Source organism: Lygodium microphyllum, chromosome 10, assembly GCF_053477565.2.
Source record: "Lygodium microphyllum isolate KBCC chromosome 10, Lygodium_microphyllum_v1.1.10, whole genome shotgun sequence".
NCBI classification, from domain to species: domain Eukaryota; kingdom Viridiplantae; phylum Streptophyta; class Polypodiopsida; order Schizaeales; family Lygodiaceae; genus Lygodium; species Lygodium microphyllum.
This window is the reverse complement of record NC_141144.1, coordinates 83,867,165-83,885,805: the sequence shown is the minus strand read 5'-3', so window position 1 is coordinate 83,885,805 and position 18,641 is coordinate 83,867,165.

Here is an 18,641-nt window from a genome sequence, read left to right as displayed (position 1 = left end):
TCTCTGCTCAAGGCACTGGTTCTTGGCACCTCAGAGTGCAACATTGGTCATCATATGCTTCATCATTGCTGAAATTTCATCATGCTATCCAGAACTACACCCATGTTGATCGTACACCCTGATCTCTCTCCACGCAATGCCATGTTGACTGTCATCATAGGGCATTGATAGCTCATGAAGTAAGCTTCATCTCTATAAAAATAGTTTTGGAAATGATGCATACATCTCCTGCAATCTATGAAAAACCAGGCTACCCTGCAAACCCTAACTTTGATTGCCATAGCCAAGAACTCAAAGCGTCATCTTTCCATTATTTTCTCTCTCCTGACACTCAAATCAAGCCTCTGCCACTCTGATCCACTCAATCTAAAGTTGTCCAGCACTTTGTTCAGCGTCAAATCAGGGAGGGGAGATTCTGGAGGTCTGAAGCTTCGAGCCACAAGCATTAGTATATCTCAATACTATTCATCTAGTGTCTTTTGGCACTTGTGCTTATCAAGTACACTCAAGATCAAGTCTTCTGTTGTTGAAATCTGAGAATTTTGAAGACTAATTTGCTGCTGATCCTCCAACTCTATCATGGGCATGGACTCTCCGATAGTTCGCTTCAAAGGGGTCGGGTTTTGACACGTGGCAAACCCGCATCAAGCTCATCCTAATGAAGAAGGGTCTTTGGGCCATCACCAGTGGCAAAGAGAAGAAGCCTCGTGATGCGGACCTTGTAGTCACTTGGCAAAAGAATGATGATAAGGCTCATGCCATTATCAAATTGGAGCTAGATGACAATTATATCCACCATGTGGATAACTGTGATACTTCACAGGATACATGGAAGAGACTTGACACTTTGTTTAGTGCACAATCTAAGTTATCAAAGTATGGTCTCTTGATTGAATTTTTCAGGCTTGAAATGAAGTCCAGCACATCATTTGCCACACACCTAAATTAAATGGAAGGACTTCTAACCTATCTTGCATGAATCAACATTAAAATGGAAGAAGATGTTTGCATTAGTGTTCAGCTCAAAAGTTTGCCTTCTGAATAAAAATGTATCAACAACTCTAATCAATATTCCAAACCCTGAGCTTGTTAATATCCAGACATCATTGTTAGAGGAGGAAAAGAAGCTAAAAACTAAGGAAGAACCAAGCACCTCTAGAGATGAACAACCATTATATGTTGGCAATAGGTACAAAGGCAAGAAGGACCAGCTTTTTTGTGACTTTTGCAAAAGGACCAGACACACCGAGAAGTTCTGCCACGCTAGAAAGAGGTCCCAAAAGGCCTATCTAGTTGTTGTTAAAGAAGAATAAGAACATGGAGAAAAAGAAGAAGAAGAAGAAGAAGACCAGTAGGAGAAGGACAAACCTCATCAGTCCTTCTATTTGGATAGAATTTTGTAGCCTTGTATTGTCTAGCCCTAATGCTTTGGACATAAACTTGTTAACTCCTCATGTAGCCTTGTACTACAGCCTTTGTCCTCTTTGTGAGGTCTCTGTATAGCCTCTGGATGTCCACCATGTTTTTGGTACCCACACTTAGCCTTTTTTGTGACAGCCTTTGGTGCTTTGCCATGTCTATGGTGTGCCCACACTTTGCAGGTGTTGCTTTCACTAAAGCCTCTACACGCTTGCTACTTCTGGTTGTGATTGAGGAGGGGTGTCGAGATGTTTGCAATCATACCTACTTCAATCTCTTTGGAAGGAGTAGTGTGGGCTCAGGACTAGAATCCCATAAGCACAATAAGAGAAGTGCTACCATCCAATTTCCTATAAAGCATTGTACTTGCTCTCTTTTCTAATGCAATGTCATAATACTTTTGTCTTTCAAAGTCTCTGTGTCATTGTCAGTCTATACAAAAGATTGTGTTTATGAGTCCAAGCTTCCATCTTGGAACCTAATTCACTTGTGTAACAGTTAGTCATGTCAGTGTCTTCATGAACTCACTCTTTCTCTTCCAACCCCCATAGCTTCCACCTCAAGCCATGTTCTAGGTCCATGTTTTGCGGTGCTCAAGAAGAATGGAAAAATCAACATATACATAAACTATAATAAGGTAAATGCGACCACCAATTGAGACTATTGTCCATTGCCGCATGTTGATTGGATGATTAAAGGAGAGGCAATTAAGTAGATGTATAGCTTCCTTGATGGTTTCTCAGCATAAGTGTAAGTCTATCCAAACAATAGGCACAAAACAACCTTTGCCACATAATGGAGGTGTTTGTGTACACAGTCATACTCTTCAATTGGACAAATACCTTGGCCACTTTCCAACATTTGACATGTGTCATTTTCAAGTACATGCTAAGGAAATGAATTAAGCTGTCTGTGGATAATATTTGTATCTAGTCTACATGAGAGGGGCACCTTATGTAAGCTTCAATTAGTCTTCTAGTAGTGTAGGCGATTATAGCTATCTCTTAACTTGTTGTTGAGTGGTGTTAAGGATAGTTGGTACTACCTACACCACTCAAATATCAATCAAAGCTTCTCAAGATGTTCCTCATTAGCTAGAGTGGTCATAAAAGTTGTCCACAAAAAGACCTTGAGCCATTTCCTCAACATATCCATGAAAATGGTACACATCAAGTGTTGGAAAGTGGTGAGGTATTAGTCAAAAACCAAATGATATGACTATGTACATGAAAAATTCCCATTCCATAGCAAAGACTATTGTTTGGATAAACTTGGACTTTATTGTATCTTACAAAATCATCAAGGAAGCTATAGGTCTGCTTGCTTGCTACTCTTTCAATCATGTAGCTGGTATAAGGTAGCGATGAGTACTGCTCTTACTTTGTGGTGGTATTTACCTTCTTGTGGTGTATGTATACTTTGATTTTTCCAAATTTATTATTGTGCACCACAATGATAGATAAAACTTGGTCCATATGCTTAATCTTGTAGATGAATCTTTCTTTCTAAAGTTTTTCCAATTCCTTACAAACATGGTGGGCATAATGAGGATTCATGAGGTAATGTCTTTATTTACTTGGCTTGGAATCAAGTTTTAAGTAGATGAGATGACTTTAATATTGAACGTTGACATCCTCCACAATAAAGATTGGCTAAGGGGTCTCCTCTCTTTGCAAGTTTGCTGAATTGTCCTTATTCAAATGCATAAAAGAAACTTTATTGGCTAATATGCAAGATAATATGGAAAGCATTAAGAAAATGCTTCTAAAATGTAGGAACAATAGGCAATCTATTAAATGTACTACAACACATACTCTTTGATTACTCTAATATGCTCATGTTGGAAACACACATAGCCCATACCTCGCTAATAGATAAAGGCTATAACCAAAGCCTTAATTAAGAAAATATGAGATGAAAAAAACTCTCAAACTATGTCATGAAGCCCAATTTTAGATCACAACCCAAGATCAACAATATATCAACAAAAGCTATTAGGGTTGATGATCCCTATAGAGAGAGAAATAGGCATAAGAAAAGCATAGGATTGCAATAATATTCTCAATCTAGTAGAGATACGATAGAGCTCAATACAACCCAAGACTTCAAGTCTAATTTCAAGTAGTAGTAACATGGCACCACATCATGGCCAAGAGGCAAAGAACACCACATCATAGTTAGTAGGCAAAGAAGATCATAGCAAGTTGTGATGTGGTGCTCAAGGAACAATCACATACAATGGAGGAGGAAAAAGTAAATTCTTCCACTTTATCACCAAGCAAAATAGTCCATTGTTGTGAACTTGTCTAGAGAGCTATCCCTACCTTTAAGGAGGAGGAAGCATCACCTTCAGATGATGACAAGAAGGTTCAAAAATGGCAATCATAACACTGGAAAAGACATTGCCAAGATGGGTCAAGAAACTCTATCTTTAAGGAGGAGGAAGCATCAGCTTTAGATGATGACAAGAACGTTCAACAACTTGATCATAACACCAAAAAGGCCATTTCCAAGATGAGTCAAGAAACTCTATGATCAAAATAATCTTATGCCTGCTTCTGTTAAGGAAAATGCAAATGGACCAAAGAGATCTCAAAGGGTAGAGGAGCAAAGAAAGGCTTATACTCACATAGTCAATATGTTGAGATTATATCAGAAGTAAATGAGCTAGTTGGCTTGGAAGAAGCACTTGCAAATTCAGTGTTGAGAGCAACTATGCAACCTGAATATGACAATATAATGAAGAATGACACTTGGGATCTCATATATTGACCAGAAAAGAGGAAGGTTATTAATACCAATTAGGTTTGAAAGGTAAAGTACAAGGCTGATGGAAGCTTAGAAAAGTACAATGCCACATTGGTTGCACAAAGATTTTCATAAGTTGTTGAAGGGTTTGATTTTCAAGATTCATTTGCCCCAACTACTAGAATAGCCAATATTGAATGGATATTAAATTAGTAGCTAGTAAAAAGTAGCCAGTGTATTGAATGGATATTAAATTAGTGTTCTTGAATGGTGACCTCAAGGAGGAGGTGTATATAGTTGAATCACTACGGTTGGAGGGCCCCATTTTGAGAAAAAAGTATATAAGATGAAAGAAGCATTATAGGGGCTGAAACTAGACCCTATAGTATGAATAAATAAGGTAAAATTAAACTTTAAAAGATGTGTCTCAACTACTAACTTGTATGTTTACAAGGATGGTGAAAAGTCTATAGTGATTGTACTTTACGTGGACAACCTTCTTATTACAAGTGACTATGAAGATATAATCCATCTAACTAGACATGCTTTTAGTTTTGAGTTTGAAATGACAAGCTTGGAACTTGCTATACTATTGTTTGGGATTGAAGTCTAGTAAGAGCTAGAAAAAATATTCATATCTTAGAAGAAGTATGCATGAGATATATTGAAAGAATTTGGCATAACTAATTGCAAGGAAATAGCTATAGCTATGGAGGTCAATGCAAAGTTATCCGTTGATGATATGTTAGCATTGGCAAACATTGGGAAGATAGGAGGTTAGTTGATAGTCATATCGATTTGTGCAATACCAAGCCAGATATCCATTTTGTCATTGTATATTGAGTAGGTTATCAAACAAACCACATCAAATTCATTGGAAAATTGGGATGCAAGTGCTTAGATACTTGAAGAGAACTCTTGATATCACATACAATTTTGAAACCTATTGTGAAGAACTATGACGATCTAGATTTAGAACATTGATTCCAATAAGTGAGTTTATGGATACTATTTCTCTTTGGGTTCAAAATTGTTCTCTTGGATCAACAATGTCATTTTCTACTACTAAAGTAGAGTACAAGGTAGCCTATTTTACTACATGTGAAGTAGTATGATTAAGGAGGATCCTATGGCAGTTGGGAGTTGCATCACCCAACTTTGCTAAGATGTGATACCCAGAGTTGCATCACCATTGCCAAAAATCCATTGTTTCATGAGTGCGCCAAATATGTAGCAATCTAGTATCACTACATTTGTGATTTGATTTGAGGATGGGATAGTAAAGCATGTATCAACTATCCAATAGAAAACAATGCAACAAATACATTCACTAGAGCTCTTATGAAGGATTAGCCTTTTCATGTTCAATGGCAAGGATGTAGTTTACTTGTGGGTGGACATTGGCGGGAGGCATTAAATATGATCCTTGTCCCACCCTTGTAAGGTGCCACCAATGATCCAGGTGCTCAAAGTTTTAAGTCCCCAATTACAAGGGAAATCCATATGTGAGCATGGATCCTCACTTGTAAGTCAAATGAGGTCTATGTAACTAGATTGCAAAAAGCTATCCTTTGTAGGTCTAGCCTTTGGGTTAGATAAAGTAGTTAAATTGGTAGCAACTTGACGCATGATGGTAAAGGAACTATTTCCGTGGAATATTCCCTAATTTACTAGAAAAGATTCAAAATTTGATAGGTCAAATAAGTTGACTTAACCACTCTTGTAGGCTATAAAAGGAAGACTCCACTAGAGCCATCATAATCTATCATTCACCCATTCATAGTTCATCAAGCTACTTCACATATCATCTATCTAGATTGCCATCTAAGCTTCATAGTGGAAATGTAGGGTGGACAAAACAATATTTGTATCATTTTTTTCAAAATTAGAAAAAGTTCTATTCTTCTCTTATTTGCTATGTACTTTCTATTCCTTTCTCAAATTATATACACTACACCATGTGTGATTTTACAAATCTTTGATTACACAAAATAACACTTTGTGCATTAAGATTGTTTGATTGGAACATTGAATCATAATTGGCTAAGAATTTAGTTAAAGTGAGGGATAAAAATAATGAGTTGTGGGAAGAGATAACCAATCAAATTCAAGACTAAAATAAGAAAGCAAAGGGTTGGACCAACCGAGACAAACACATACAAACAAGGAACAAGCCAAACCCTAAGGCAAGAATCAAGGTGCCAAGCTAAGAATGACCTATTTAGTTAGATAAGACCCATAGGAGCCACAAGTACATGCAGTTCTATAGTGTCCTTGTGATCCCAAAACCAAAATAGGGAATGAGTCCTAGGCTTGAATAAGGGAGAGGCTAACATAGAGAAATTTACTTCAGTTTTTTTGGATATGATTGCTAGATTCATTGAACTTGTCAAACAAGAGACAACATGACTCATAAATAGCACCATGGCTAGGTCAAAATCCTCATCAAGAGATATTCTAGTGGACATTTAGGAATTTCTAGAGAGTTTCTACACTATTGCTGCAAATTTTGATATCTTAAAGATGAAATCTAAGACAATGGAAAAAATGATTATGGTCTTGAAGGATCAAAGAACAAGCACATTCAATAAACTTGTAGAGATTATGATGGTGGATGCATAGCAACACTAATAGATGGCTGACATGCAAGCTAAGATGGGCAACAAAGCAAGTATTAGCCAACAATTTCCATAAGAGCAAGAAGCCCATCCTCATTAATTGGAAAGTTTTGACATAAGAATAGTGAGAGTCACAAAATGTACCCATAAACTTCATGTTCAATCTCCCAAGAAGATTTTGAATTGTGTTTCTCTTAGATGTATGAAAAAACACTTGAGTTAGGATTAATATTAAGGAAAAGATCAACCACAAGATGCAAGATATAGGATCATGGTAGAAAGAATAGGAATATTATTAAGCAAGTAAAGTTTTTCAAGTGCCTAGGAAAATGCATGGGTATTAGGCACAACCTAAATGGAGGAAGAATATTTTGGATTCAAGCAATGAGGTGTAGATAAAGTTTTGTATCTATATCATTGAAATGAGGAGACCCCACTTATCTATCTTGCCCATGAAGATATGGAGTGGACTACCATCGTGAAACTTATGGAGATTTGATTTTCCCATGATCTTGAGCATGAGGGTTGAAAGAGTAAAGAGTAGCCTCAAGTTTCAAGATTTGGATCTATAACCTTGTCCAAAAGCTTTATGACTAACTTTTTAGAGTAGAGCCTTTGTGATTTTTCCTTGGGAGCCTATGATATCATTACAACAACCTCTTAGTGATTTAATTGTAAAATAACTATGCAACCACTTTATGTACATTTCAAACAATTAATATTTGATTTTTCATGGCATGCTTTTGATTCAAAAAATGTGCTCCTTACTACTTGCAATTAACATTATCCCCCTCCTAGATGAGTGCAAGTCCCATAGCGCTCTCCATCATAGGTGGCATGCTTTAGCTTGCACCAAAGACGTGGATGCTTACATAAGATGTATCATAGTTGAATGGCCTAAGAATAAGGGTCTTCACTACTGTAGTTGCTTTCAATCAGATTAAAGAGAATAGCATCTTCTTCCAACTCTTTTTTGCCTTGCTTTGTTGGTGGCATTGATGTGATATAGAGAAGAAAATATGCAAGTGACCTAGGGTGATGGGCAAGGCATGCTCCTTAAGTATATACTACCCTTGATGTGCCCTGAGTGAGTGTGGGGGGAATGAATAAAAGGGCTAGATGATTAGGGATGGAGTCGATTGAGAAAAGCCACCAAATGTACCTAATTTGAGAATCCTTGGTATAGTGCAATGATTGTGCATGCATTTTTCTTTTATTTTGATTTTTTAAAAATAATACAACAATACCATACAATGAGGCTTTCAACCTTACAGGAGAGATCACAGGAATGATAAATATTTGGAAGGCTAAGAAGGATTACTCATTGCGCAAGAGGTGTTCAACTTAAGCTTTGATTCAAAGAGTTTGAAGTTTGAGGGGTGATTGGACATCTTGATAGTTGTTGCACTTCATATTGGAATGATAGAGAGATTGAGGTAGCAAGTGAGGTTTACTCAATGAAATTAGCTCCTTGGTGTTGGATTTTTTCTTGTGTTCCCTTGGAGTTTGTTGGGAATTTTGAAATGTAGAGCTTAAATAAAAGCACACAAGTAGATGTAAGAGCTATGGCCAATGGAGCAAGCAAGCAAGAGAGAGACACACCATATGTGGGAACTCTAATAGTCACAATGTGTAGCCAACCTTTCCTTATTCAATAGTCATTGAAAGGACAAATAATAAAGTGATAGTGATGGGCATCCACCACCTATGATGTACAAGTGTGTGATCATGGTTTGTGAAGTAAAATATAGGACGATGTAGGCACATGTGTCTTTATTCCCAACAACCTCCCACTTAAATGAGAATGTGCCTTAAGTGAAAACAGAACAAGAAAAAAGTGACATAGTACAAATGTACATAAAGTACAATAGGATGAAGAATAGACATAATCTCATCCTATACCCATCATCTTCCTAAGGAAGGAAAAACATTTTGCTGAGAGACTTTTATGAGCGAATCTATAGGATTCTCATCAATTGACAATCTCAATGGACTTATCATCTACCACCTCTCTAATAAAGTGATAGTTCATGCCAATATGCTTTGTCTTCTCATGGAAGACCAGATTCTTGGAAAACTAAATAGCACTCATAGAATCTGAATGCAGTATAGGAGTAACAATAATACCAAGGTCATGTCATTAGATAGGGCCTAACCATAGGGTTTCATTGCAAGCCTTAGTGGTTGCAACATACTCTCCCTATAGTAGTAGATAAGGCTGTGCATTTTTGCACCTTGGACATCCAAGAAACAACACCTCCAACAAAAGTGAAAATATTCCAAGAGGTCCAGACTCTACTATCTGCATGTCTTGTATAGTTAGAGTTAGTGTAACCTATGACTATAGTATCTTGACCACCATAGAAAATACTCATATTTGCAGTGCCTTTTAGGTACCTGGTATCCCAATGTCATGGATGAGGTGTAGCCATATAGCATGCCACAATTTCCATTGCAAATGTTGTGTTGGACAAGTGGCTATTTTGGCTGGCTCAATCTCTCAAGTGGGATTTGTCCTAGACCTTGATTTGAATTTTTTCCTTTTCCTTTTTTTTCTTTATTTGGATGAATTTTAGGCTATGACACGTCTGATAGAGGTGGTAATGCAGATGGTCTGGGTAACCAAATCCATTGCTTTCTAGCGTAATACCCTTGAGAATGTAGCAACTCTTTGGGAAGCCATCATGGCATTGTGCTAACTCTCTATCAGCATTTATGGTGGTATCCCTAGGATATTTGTCTCTTTTTATGGAGGGGTCTATTTCTAGCAACATTGAGAGCTACTTGGGAGCTGTTAGGTATGTTGGCCTTCACATTAAGACTAGGGAACTACATACAAATGGGAATTTATTTTTCTTATGTGCCTTCAAGAGTTCTCTAAGAAATAGTTGATTCTCTTCTCTAGGGTTTCTATCAAGCCCAAAGATTAGTTTTTTGCCCTTGTCTTGAGCAACAATAGGGTTGCCTTTGCTAAACATTGTAATTATCTTGACACTAGGTAGGGTTAAGTGTATTCTATGCACTTCATAGTCTATATCACACTTAATTGTGCACTTGAAATATTTTCCAAGTAGGATTTCCTTATTGGCATCCTCTCTATTGGGAAGAACATAGAACAGAGTTGGCAAGCTTTCAGTCTCTAAGGTCATTAGGATCTTGCATTTACCTAGGAGATAGTATGGGCTTCCCCATATGGGTTGATTGTGGCATTGGTTGGCAGCACAAGTTCATGTTGTCCTATGTGAGTCCAAGCATCATGGGTGAGGATATTGTAATCAACTCCTTTGTCAATGTGAGAGCATCAATTATGTCCTAGCTCATCTTTCGGGTCTATGGTGATAGCATTGGCCATGCATATGAAAATATTTAGCGTAGGTGGAGTGCTACTAAGTGCCTTGTGCTCATGACATTCTTCATGCATGTGAGTGTAGCTGCACTCAATGCATTGGGAGTTAGGGGTTTGTTGCTTTGGACAATAGTGGGCCACAATGTGCATGGATTTTAGTGTGTTTTTATGCATGTTTTGTGTGCTTAAGTCTGTGTGTATAGTTCTGCATGTGTAGCATTTAGCGTATCCCATGTGTTATGTGTATGCGGTGTGTATAGTGTAGTGTCATGCGTGTGTGTGTGTGTGTGTGTGTGTGTGTGTGTGTGTGTGTGTGTGTGTGTGTGTGTGTGTGTGTGTGTGTGTGTGTGTGTGTGTGTGTGTGTGTGTGTGTGTGTGTGTGTGTGTGTGTGTGTGTGTGTGTGTGTGTGTGTGTGTGTGTGTGTGTGTGTGTGTGTGTGTGTGTGTGTGTGTGTGTGTGTGTGTGTGTGTGTGTGTGTGTGTGTGTGTGTGTGTGTGTGTGTGTGTGTGTGTGTGTGTGTGTGTGTGTGTGTGTGTGTGTGTGTGTGTGTGTGTGTAATTAATACAATGTATAAAGTGTGAGTGTGTGTATTTAATGCGTGGTGTGTGTGAGTGCATTTAATGTGTGGGTGGAGGTTAGATATGTGTGTGTGGGGTGTGTGTGAGTATGTGGTGCATGTGAGTGTGTTTAATGTGTGGTGTGTGTGAGTGGGTGTAAGGGGTGAGGGTGGGGTGTGTAACTTGTGTGTATATGTGAATATTTATGTGCATGATGTGTCAATGTGTGGGGTGATTCTATGCACTGGCAACTTGAGGGTGGCCAAATGTAGGTGATGTTGGAGTGGGTGAGTTGGTGGCCTAATGGGAGATGCTAGAGAAGGGGTTGGGAAGGTGGAAGAGAAGGGGAAAGGTGTTGAGTGTTGATGGTAGAGCCATGAACCCAACGGTTTGCATGTGGATAGGTAGGCCAAGGGAGGGGGGTCACCAAGCAGGCATGAGGGAGGCACAGGGTGGTGAATGGGGCATGTGGTTGGTCGTAGGAAATGGGAGGTATAGATCAACATCAGTGATAGGGGCCTAGACGGCTCAACCTACAATGGGCAATGGTGATGAGGAGGTAGTGGATGGGTAGGGTGACGAGGAGTGCAATGACGATGGTGGAGACCTATGGTAGCTTGCAAAGTAGATGGCCAAGGGAAGAAGAGAGAAGCAAAATCAGCCCACATGCAGTGGGAATGGGAGTTAGTTGGTAGGCTATCAAGAGCCATAGAGCCGGTAGGATGTGGCAGATGGTAGAGGCTTGTGGCAAGGGAGACGAGCAATATGGAGGTGGAGGTGGAGGGCGGCACAGGAAAGGGGATGGAGGAGGCATGCAAGGTTAAAAGCAAGGCTTGTTGGTACAAAAAGGAGTGTCCTTAACACCACATTGGATTGGTGGTTTGTGTCTATAAGACTAGTTGTTTTTAAAAGAATGTGTAAAGGTTAAAGGTAAAATAGAGAGAAAAAAAAGAAATAAATCACATATGGGTTGGAAAAGTGACTTTTTCTGAAATGTCTTATAACAAAAGGGTGGGACCTCAATGATGTGGGTAGAGGTTGAGGGGAGTTGCAGTGCTCAACTTATTTTGCATAATAGTCTTTGTAGTTGCTGCATAACATAACCATCTCTCTCTCTCTCTCTCTCTCTCTCTCTCTCTCTCTCTCTCTCTCTCTCTCTCTCTCTCTCTCTCTCTCTCTCTCTCTCTCTTGTAGCATGGAAGCTCATGTCAGCCCCTCCACCTTTGTCTACTCAGAGTAGCTTGCATCTATAGTGACTACCATGGAAGTTGGTGCTCCTTCTTTCACCCATGAACTACTCTCTAATCAAGCTTATATCTATAGCTATTGTGCAGAAAAGAAGCATGAGAGAAACAAAGCAAGGGAAGGAATCTTGGCATGAGAGCTTGATTGTCAAAAGCTAGGTCAAGGAAGAGCATATGCTTAGCCATGACTCATTGTTGGCACAGGTATACTGAAGACCTTACAATAAATGAATAATAGAAAATTCTTGAGCAACTCATGCATCAACAAAATTCACATATTGAGGCAAATCTTGTCTTTGGTGTTCGTAACGCATTGACTCAGCCCAAGGTACCCCACTCAGCAACAACAAGTGAGATTTTTGTTAAGAGAACCACTTCATGATGATATTGAATAATGGTGATAGAACAACATCAATCAATTAATCAAGAATTTCTACTACCTTTTGTGTTGATCGAAGGAATGCAGCGGCAACAAGTACTCGATTGGATATGAAAAATGAGGATGAATGTTTGGCACTTTGTGCTTGTCAGAGAAAATTGCCTCAAAATAGCAGTGTCACAGGTGAAAGTAGAGATTTGGTCTATGCTTTCTAGACATTACAGACAAGATTTTCACCTAACAAAAATGATATATGTAAGCAAATAATTGAGGCAAAATGTGTTATCAAAATATCCCAATAAATCTCAGGTACCATATTATTCTTGTGATCTTTGATTGCCTATATTTTGACTTGGATTGAAGTTCCTAAGTGCATTCTAGAATAGAAGGAAAGCCTTTGGATAGTACCAAATCTATTGATTGAGATTAATACTCCATACAACACTGGATTAATATAACTTGTTACTTATCATAGGCCACTTTTCCATATGTCACCAATTTAGAAACTAGGTACATACTACCCAAGCCATTCTAGAGTACCAATCAGGGCATTATGATGCTTAGTAGTCATTTGATATAATATCCAAAGCTCAAGAACACACCTTCACTTTTCTCTTGAATAGAAGGACTTTGTAGGTACCAAGTGTCCCCTTTATAAAAACTAAACCTTATGTGGAGTTAAAATCTAGCAGTTTTCCATATAAAAGAGAGTTTTGCACAGTTGTTGTTAGGTCCCTCTTGGTACATGTATAGTATCTAAGCATGAAATTGAGTAGTAAATTTGAAGCTCAATTGGATAGCAAGAGTGGTCACATACAGTATCAAAAGTACCAAATTTGGTAGAAAATTCTGTCGAGTACTAGATTTGGTACTTGTTTGTGGTTCTATACTAAAATTGATAATGCAATAGATTTAGTGTTATATTGTATACTATATAGTACCCAAGAATGCAATATACTCAAAATATTAAGTTCATTTGAATAGCAAGAGTGACATAAAGTACCAAAAGTACCTTACTTGGTACCAAAGTGAATGTGTAATACCCAATTTGGTACATTTTTGTGTCTCATTGGTTCTATAAAATACCAAACTTGGTATTGCAACAATAGATTTGGTGCTTCATTGTACCTTGTATTGTACCCAAGCATGTGCACTAAATATGGAGCTAAAATAAATAGCAAGATTGACATATAGTACCAAAAGTACATTTATTGGTACCAAATTGTATGCATAGTACCAAATTTGATACTTTTTGTGTTGCATTGGTTCTATACAGTACCAAAATTGGTAGTACAATAGATTTGATTCCCTACCTTGAATTGGAGTTGGTAGTCTATAATATCGAATTGATACTTTGTCCGAGTTTGGTACTTTGTACCAATTTGGTAAGGAGGAGTACCGGTTTGGTACTCCGTATTAATTTGGTAAGAATAGTATCAAAACATAGCATTCTGTAAATAGTACTAGATTTTGGTATTGTTTTGAATTCATGGGCTTTCATAAAAATAATTGGGCTATTTTGTTGTGAAAGTTTGAGCTCTAACTTGGATTGTTTTCATGTGATAGATTGAGATCTACAAAAGATTCAAGAGCACTTATCCTAATAATGCTATCACTTAGATCCTTTAAGATACTAAAACCATTCTTTCTTTGGAAGTTGAAAGAGAGGTATACATTCTACTGTGTATATAAGGTCTAAATGATATATTTCAAAGAGGCTTTCAATCAGATGTGCCACAACAAGTTTGGGCATCATGGAAAATGTCATCTATGTGCAAGCTCCATTTCTTATGCAAGGACTGTCTCAGGTCAGTGTTCTACAAACTAGGCAGTATGTTACCACATATGTATTTTGTGGGAATCCATATTATGCTCAAAGCCTATTGATAGTGAATATCATACAAAGGAATTCTTGCTTGGAAATTGCCTTGAATATGGTGTAAGCAATTTGTCACTTTGTTTAGACGAGATCGCAATAGATAGTAGGGAGGTGACTATGAAGGTCTTTAAGGATGTGGGAACTGAATAGGTTGATGACAACAGAAGTTGGAAGAAGAGAAAAGATATGGTTGTGGAAAGAATACAAATGTGAGGTGCCTGTCCATCAGCTTTCCAGGCACTCTTTTAGCGGTCTATCGAGAAATAAATCTAAGTGTCGCTACCCAGCATTCCTATGGAATGTTTCGAGTTTTATCACCTAGGGTTTCCTGAATCTGCCTCGCAACGAAACGTTCACTACTGAACCCACTAGGATCGACCTGAATTTTGGGCTCCTAGTGGCCAAGGTCTCCTAATAGCATTCTAGTTTTGGATCCTAGACATCCTACTTTACGTAGAGATACCCAAGCCGAAGCAGACCCATGCTGCACTTGATTCAAAGAGAATGGGAAACTAGAGGGATGCGCCGCTCAACCTCTCTACCCATAGGGCATAGTCCCATTCCGGTCCCCTAAAACGGCATGAATCAGGTTTCTATCCTAACAATTTCTAAAGGTCGAATGACGGTAAAATCTTATGAGAAGCCTCCCAGATCTTTGGGACCACCCTGCCATAGGACGGACCCGTCGGGGGTTCCGCCCACCTGCTTCCCTTAATAGCTTTAGTTTTCTCATTAGGTCCTACCACATTTATGTGTGACACTTAAAGTCAGCTTCATTAATTAAGCCTTTTAGGAAATAGGGTTCGTTCGCATAACTTGCAGCACGGACACAAAAACAGAGCAAAGCAATCTATTGACAAACAAGTTCAAACAAGTTCCTTAACTTATCTTCAAGTTAATCTTTTTCTCCCACCCATACAGGAGAAATTATGTATTCCTTCTGTCCAACAGAAGTATCCCTTCTACCCTGCAGAAGTAACTGGTCCAAATCACATGGCACCACAAACTCAATGCTTTATCTAGAATAGGATCTCCCAACATGCCCAGACATTGGGAACCATGGAGATCTTCAACACCATTCTAGACCTAGCAAGGGGTGTCCAGAGCTCCAACTGACCCGCAAGCTATCCAGGAGTGAAACATCATTCACGTGGTTGGCCTTTTCACCACTCAACCTTCGGCCCATGAATCAAGCAGTGCTCTCTTTGGGTTAATCCGCGGTGCGATCATGCAGGTGATCCACCCGTGCAAAATATCCTTCCTTAATTAAATCCTTTAAGAATCAAGCACAAACAAGGCATTCAGCCCTAATATCAAATTCCAAGAAAATATTCATTTATTCCCATGGCGACTTGTCATCACAGACCCTTGCCATGTATTTACCATAAATCACAAGCACTTAAAATAATCATCCAAACAACAATTAACAACCAATTGAATGTAAAAGCATTTAGGATGTTGTTAGATCAACCAAAAAAACCAATTGCATTCTTTCCAAACAATGCTAGAATAGATTATATAATATTTCCATTACACATTTGCTCTTCCCCTTGGGATCTAAGAGCGATACTATGCAAAATCTTTCTTAACACTTCTTCCTTAAGCTAAGGCATATGTTAAGGGTTCAAACACTATTCATGATGTAAGTTCTATAGGTCACTTACATTGATTGATAACCCAACCCTGAATTTGGATTACCAAAAGTCGTCGTTATCTGACGGATCTCAAGACATCTTAGTTTTAACCCTTATGATTAATTTCTTGTACTAGCTCTTAGTCAAGTCATGAGGCAACTAGAAAATTATCCTCGTATATCAAACATGTTATAGGCATAACATGTAAATACTTGATAAGATAAGTGCGAGATGATCTCAAGTAATTAGACTCCAACAGGCCTTGCATTGAGCTAGAATCTAGTTCTTCTTAATATCGGGCTCTTAGGCTAAGTGCTTTTGAAGTATTTAAACTTTAAACTAGTACTTTCTATTCATGATTCTCAATGTCATATTCTTTTAGTAATTATGCTATTTGTAACCCTTGACTATGCTTTAACCTAGCACTTGTATGCACAATCTTTTAATGTCGTGATTTTATCGACTATACCATTCATAACCCTTGACTAATTCTTTCTTGTAATTGCTCTACCAGCAAATAAGCCATATGCAATTAGGTGCAATTAACTTTCCTTGAGATATGCACTTTGCAAGCTCCATCTTACGAATATGTGAGATGAAATGATCTATACTCTTGCATCATAGTATGGGCCTAACGTATCTCATAGGAGAATCAAAACAAGCATCTATCAATTTGGAAATACATTACTTATGACCGGTACTACAATTGGATTAAGGGTGATGCCTTTGCCCGAAGCTTCATTTTCGGATGTGGGATTACCATCCGCATACAACATTCTTCGCTTAGAGGCCATCGTCTGCATGTAGATTCAAGAGATTAAGAAGGCGGAATAGATTTGAGATGGGAGATTGTAAGAGAAGATGGTTAAGTCGAGGATCGAGATAGAGGGAATTGTGCAGACCTTCGGGGTAAGTTCTCTCTCTCTCTCTCTCTCTCTCTCTCTATCTCTCTCTTTCTCTCTCTCTCTCTCTCTCTCTCTCTCTCTCTCAAGCTCTCTCTCACAATCTCTGGGAGGGATATCCTTCTCTCTACCTCTCTCTCCTAGCCTCTCGGGGTCTCCTTATGCCCTCTTGTGCCTCCCCATGCCTCATATTTATAGTGAATTAGAGAAGAGGGCTTGTGGCTGAGAAATGGAGTTCTTTGTGGAGGGGGATCTTGGAAAGACCAGTGATCTAATGCTCAGATCATAAATCTGATGGTTCCATTGGCTCCAAAAGGGGGGGTAAAACTCCAAGACATTTGCTTAGATAGTTCTTAGTTCACTCCTTCTTTTCTCTGTTCCAAGTGTTGTCTACTGCCTGTAGACTGCGATCGTGGCGCGCGCGATTTTGCCTGTCACTTTTTTTTATTTTTCTTTTTATAAAATCTCCAAAACTAACTAAAACATCACTTATCTTTTCTTTTAAATGACATCCAGTTCTAGAAATCTCCATATCTTTCTAGGATAATATCTAAAATATACTAGTTTTGCCCAAAATCTAATATTTTTTGACCATCCAAATTATACACATTAATAGTAGTGATTAATATAGCTCATAAGTCTCGTTTACGTTGTAACTTATGTGAAGGGTGGCTACAATCCTTATTAATCCGAGAAAAATATATGATTTACGACTCTCAATTTTTCTAAATAAAATATATTTAATTAAATAAAAATCCTTAATTATTAACACTAGTTTTTTTTTCCTTTTTTAGTTAGTCTTTAGTTAGTAATCTTACTAACTTATTAATTGACTAACTAACTTTCAAACTAACCAATTAACTTTTATTATGTGGAAATATTACATCCTCCTCCCCTTAGAGAAATCAAGATGTCCTCATCTCGAGAGAAACCAGGGGTATCATTTTGGAACCTATGGGTTATGGGCCCACCATGCTTTCGTTGCACTACTCTGATCACTCACAGGCATGCGGTCTTTTGAAACAACAATCTATTGTATTTGATATATCCGAGTCTTGATTACAAGAGAAAATTTATTGTAGCTACATCTTATGGATATCTTCTAGGTTTTTTCTAAGCACCTGGTATATTCTGGATCACTAGAGCTTGTACAACTTAATCTCTTGTAAGCTCAAGTTCTCTTCGAGGTTTATTGGGACAATTGATGTAGTTATGTCCAATGTTGTGGCACTCGGAGCATCGGTGTTTAGGGTGCTTTGAACATTCCCTTTTGAAATGACCTAACTCCCTACAATAGAAACATCGTAGAACTTTATTACTTATGGTCTCAAGATTCTTGGTTGTCCTTGGTAGGATTTTCTTCTTTAGACCAAATTGTCATAGGATCCTTTTAGTGGATTGGAGTGGTCCTTTATCTTAGAAACTACGTTCCCAGATTGTCCTTTTCTTAGTTCGGGAAACTTCTAAGCTTCGCCATTTTGGTAAGACCCAATCTATATTAGTTGAGAAGAAACGACTTAAGAGAAATTCATTGCACGTTATAATTGTCATTCCTTGCCAGAGTATCTCTAATCATTTGCAAGTTCTAGGCTCAAAATAGATACAACTCATATTACTCAAGTTAACTATAGTTACAAGAGTAAAGTTTATTCCAATACAAGTTGTATTTCATGTCAATAAAATTTCTAGGATTTCTAGTTATCTTGAAGAGGTGTTGTCGGTTCTAGGTCTTCGTCTTCATCTAATTCCTCTATATATCCATAAATTGCACCTGTGTAGCTTTGTTTTCTTGGAGGCTCAATGTCTTCTGGACTTAGATCATGGCAGTCTGCTTGCATGTGTCCTGGCTCATTACAGTGGAAACATCGATGATAGAGACATCTCCTATGGATGTGCCCTATCTCTCCACATGTA